Source organism: Tursiops truncatus, chromosome 6 (assembly GCF_011762595.2).
Source record: "Tursiops truncatus isolate mTurTru1 chromosome 6, mTurTru1.mat.Y, whole genome shotgun sequence".
In the NCBI taxonomy this organism is placed as follows: Eukaryota; Metazoa; Chordata; class Mammalia; order Artiodactyla; family Delphinidae; genus Tursiops; species Tursiops truncatus.
The window spans coordinates 13,070,794-13,075,864 of NC_047039.1; the positions used below are offsets into that span (position 1 = coordinate 13,070,794).

Here is a 5,071-nt window from a genome sequence, read left to right on the forward strand (position 1 = left end):
ACCATATAACTCTCACATTTAAAGTATACAATTTAATGGGTTTTAGTATATTCAGATAGTTGTGCCAGGATTGTGGTTTTTTTCTCTGTATAAAATTGCCCTCTCTATCTCTGGTAATACTCCTTGTGTTTAAGTCTATTTATCTGATATTCATATAGCCAAACCAACTTTCTTAGTATTTGCATGGTGTATCTTTTCTCAACCTTTGCTTTCAGCCTCTCTGTGTCTTTACATTTAAAGTGCCTCTTATGTAAACAATATAGTTGGGCCTTACTTCTTCAAGCAGTCTGAAAATATTTTCCTTTTAATTGGAGTGTTTCATTTAATGTATTTATGAATATGGCCAGGTTTAATTCTACAATTATTCTAATTTGTTTTATTTGTCCCTTCTGTTCTTTGTTTCTTTTCTCCTCCTTTCATGTCTTCTTTTGGGCTAACGAGTGTTAGCCCAATCAGTTAGTATTTCATTCTATCACTTCTACTGGCTTTTCAGCTATACTCCTTTGTATTTTTTTTAGAGTTGTTGTTTTAAAGATTATACTATGCATCCTTAACTTGTCACAATCTATTTTGAATTAATGACATTCTACTTCCCTTGTAATACAAGAATTTTACAATATAATTTTTTTTATGCTATAAGTTTATTTACAAACATATCTAGGATGCTGAGTTCAAGAGTTTGATCCTTTTTTCAAAGAGACTGCACATCTTAAAATGCTCCTCTTCGTATCTGTCTCATGGATTATTTTTTAAGCAGTTGGTGTCTTACTACATAGAAAGATGCAGCAAATCCAGACTCAAAGTACAAAGCCATCATAGCTAGTAACCGCCACTTGTTTTCCAATGAAAATGGTAAATTCTTCCCCGGACCCTCCTCATAGCGGCTCCTACGGACCACAGAGGTTGTGAACCTCCGGATGCTTTGTCCCAACATAACGCTGTTGGAAGCCCTGCGAAAGGCGCAGAAACTGAAGGCGGAAGAAATGGCGGCAGCACACCCAGCACTCCTTTCCTCACGACCTTTACAATATTATTTTAAATGTATATCCTCCTCCTTTTTAATAGTGTTGTAATATATTTTTCTCTTTTGATACTTTATAAATCCATAATGTTGTTATTATATTTCCTTTAAAAATATATATTTCCTTCCTAAATTTTAAAGAATTTAAAATTTTAATTCCTGTTTGAAAATTACCCCATGGCTTAGCTATTTTGGTTTATCTTTCCTTTGTATTCCTGTAGCCTGTCAAAAAGAGTAGAAGAAATGAAAGCGATTACAGGTGCTTTATAAATACTGGAGCATAACAAAGGCAGCTGGTGGGAGGTGGGGATGGGGTGAGGTGGAAAAGACTTGTTTTGAAGACATCAGTTATTTATAAAGTTTTTCAAATTCAAGATGTAGCTTCTTCCAGGTTCCTTAGTCAGTCTAATTAGGAACAAAGATATTTTGAGTTTCCAAATTCTCATTGAGGGTCCTTCCCCGAGCCCTGGTGGGCATTCTTTGTCCTCTGAGCTTTCCTACTGTATCCCTTATTCCTTGTCTAGTGGAATTTGAATTAGTAACATAAAACCCAGGGAAAGGAACCAGTTTTTAATACCCAAACCACCAAGTCTGAATCTGGGTTTGTAAGCCTCCAAGGCTTCATAAAATTGGAGGATAACGTCAGCTTAGGACTTACCACAAACCACGAGACATTTAAATTCTGATTTATGATTTAGGCTGGACCAGCACAAGCTATCAAGAAATCTCATGTTCCACCGTTATTTTTTTTTTTTAATGTAAAGTAGAAGTAAAAGGACTGAACTTGCTCAGTTCCTTCCTGCTTGGTTAATGGAATTGATTGTGGAGCTGGCAGAGATAGTTACAGGTCAAAGGAATAGAACGGACCAACTTGTGTTCCTTCTCAGATTTGCTATCAATTGATCAAATGATCACAGTCAGCTTCCTCTTACTCTCTGGGAGTCCAACCTTCAGCCCCAGTCAGGAGGAGACTCTGCCCTGGACTCTGCACTTAGAGGGACATGTTCTTGCTTTCCTCCTGCGGAGGAGGACACAGGGTCAAGGGGATATGCCCACCTGGAACCCATGCCTGCCCTCTAGACACTTCTCCATGGAACCCTGCAATTCCTTGCACAAATGCCCCCTAGACCACTTTCAGGTCTTGCACAGAGTTCTGTTCCAAGACTGTCCTCCCAAATTTTGACTGGGCCACAAATATGCTTACCATTTTCCCAACCACTGGCCAAAGGGCACCTGCATTCAGAGCACATGAGCAGAGCTTGGTCATGGGGCTGTGGTGTCTATGTACCTACGTGTGTGCCAGCTGAACGTCTCAAAGACGAGGCAGATCTGAGCTGCTAAGGAATCCCAGAATTTAAATGCAGTCTAGCTTTCCAGGTCCCGATGAAAGTACACTTGTTAAGGTATGTGGCTAGAGCATATTTTATTCAACATTTTTAAAGGTTGAGTTATAAATTTTAAATATTTAGACATATGTATGCGGGTCACCATTTATACGCTTGTTTTGGGCCCCACAAATGTTAAAGGAGGGCCTGTCTCCATAACATTTCCTTTTCCTTGATTATAAACATGCTGGCTATAAATAACAATGGATGTTCAAAGGTCTTTAGAAACCTCAAGAACCTCAAACTATTTTTGTTTCTCTCCTTTTAAGTTTCAAGTGGTTGTGGAGAGCAGTCTAGAATTTGTTCAGGTTGATAGCAAAATCATTCACTACAAAGAGTTAAAAAATGTATGGAAAAGTGTAAAATCTCTAAAGTCGAGGTATATTTTCAGAAATCTAGTACAATTCTAGCCGCCATTAATTTTTCAGATATTACATACTATGTTTCTATGTCCATGCTGTCAGAAGATCACAAGTAAACTTTGTTTTCATTCATACAACAAAAATCAGTTGAGCTTCCATAATGGGACATATTATGCTTATGCTAGGGATATACACAACTAACTATAAAACAATATAGTAAGAGCTGTCACAGCAATACGCCTGTAGAGCTGTAAAAGAGGAACATTAAAGTACTCAGTTAAAAACAGCCAAGAAGAAGAGGCTCACTAAACCTCAGGACTGGAGAACGTAAGGACCATCTAGTCTACTGCCCAGCACTAGCACAATAAATGAAAATAGACCCAGGCACATCACCATGAAATTCTGGAACACAAAGGGAAAGAGAGGATTATAAAAGTATCTCAAAAGAAAAATCAGGAAGATACAAAGGATCAGAACAGCCCCAATCATTTTAGTGTAATACTAGAGCAATGTCATCAAAATTATAAAGTTATGAAAAATTATTATCAACTTAAATTCCAAACCTGGTCAAACTATTAACATAGTATAAGGAGAGACTAAATATATTTCCAGACAGGTACGTTCTTTTTTTTTTTTTTTTTTTATTCTTAAGATATACGTTAAAAAAAAAAAAAAGATATACATATTTCAGAGAAAGTTACTGGAGAAGGTGCTCCATTTTAAAAACAAGCGAATAAGCCTATATGGATGTAGACATAGGGCCCAAGTAATAGGGAATTCAATAAGAGAGAGGTCAAAGAAAACCCCCAGAATGATGACAAAGAGTAATCCCAGGATGGTATCAGGCAGTAGGACTTATCGACCCACAAAACCAGATCTTTTGATGAGAAGGTTCTCTCGGTGATGTCTCCAAAAAGATAAAATTGGTAAAAAATATTTAATACATTGAGACATAGTGAGAGAGAATTTGGGGCTGAGTTAGTAATAAGACCACAGAAAATGCAGCAGATAAACAAAACAAAACAACTGTTAAATCTCGGGGGAAAAAATACTTGTGAGAGGAAAGAAAAAAATTATAGTACTCTATGTGGCTCTGCTATGAATAGCATTTATGTACTCACTTTAACTTAAGGACTGATGACAGAGCTAACCAAAATTATATTACAATATGTTTGTATTGAGAGAACAGAAATATTAACACTATGCATGTATTTTCTGGTGGTAGAGTGATAGGGATGAAAATCCTCATCTCCCATGATTGGTAGGTCATTATAAATGCCTAAAACTGAAAAATCAAAAAATGACACTATGCACAGAATATTTAGATACGTGGAGGTAAATATTTAAAAAACAAAAACTTAGAGTTGAAAGTGGTTGCCTCTGGGATAGGACATCAGTGGCAGTAGGGAGAAGGGGCATAGAACCATGTGTTACATAGGTTCTGTATAGGTAGTTGATGCTTTAAACTATGAACGTACATAACTTTGATTAAAATGACATTTTTTAAAAATCTGGATTTTTCTTTTTCTTTTTTTTTTTTTTTTTTTTTTTGCGGTACACGGCCCTCTCACTGTTGTGGCCTCTCCCGTTGCGGAGCACAGGCTCCGGACGCGCAGGCTCAGCGGCCATGGCTCACGGACCCAGCCGCTCCGCGACATGTGGGATCTTCCCAGACCGGGGCACGAACCCGCGTCCCCTGCATCGGCAGGCGGACTCTCAACCACTGCGCCACCAGGGAAGCCCAAAAAATCTGGATTTTTTAAAAAGCTCTTATTTGGGGAAAAAAATAAATGCATGGGCTTTACTAGATGATAGTCAAAATATTTAAAGGTATACAGGGTTTCACAGTGTAAAAAGTTTTACTTCCACAATCTAATAAAATTCTACCAACCTTTCTCTGTGGTAGGTTATTATTATCATCCTTTTATAGATGAAGAACTTCAAGTTTAGGGATGTTAAATGCCTTGCCAAAGTCCACACAGCAAGGATGTGGCCGAAGTGAGACTGGACTGCAGGTCTTCTGACTCTAGGTCCTTCCTCTGTGCCATGGCTGCTTTCTAAAGCAGCTCTCTGAGCCTGGGATATTTTGTAAATGCAAGGCTGCCTTATTCGTAGGATATTTGTGGAAGTGCAGTAATTTGGCGTTACAGATGGGAAGGACTTTGGAGATAATCTAGCTCAACCCTCTCATTGTACCTATAAGAAATGTGACGCTCACAAAAGATTTTTCAGGCCACCAAGATATTAAGTGTACGGGAGAAGAATTTGATCAGTAGAAAGCATGGCTTAAACTTTCTTCAGTT

General features: G+C 37.9%; 1 pseudogene; it reads right to left on the reverse strand.

The window, feature by feature from the left end:
* Positions 1–622: 622 nt before the first annotated feature.
* LOC101317129 (cytochrome c oxidase subunit 7C, mitochondrial pseudogene) lies at positions 623–1,000 on the reverse strand (annotated as a pseudogene).
* Between the last annotated feature and the right edge of the window lie 4,071 nt (positions 1,001–5,071).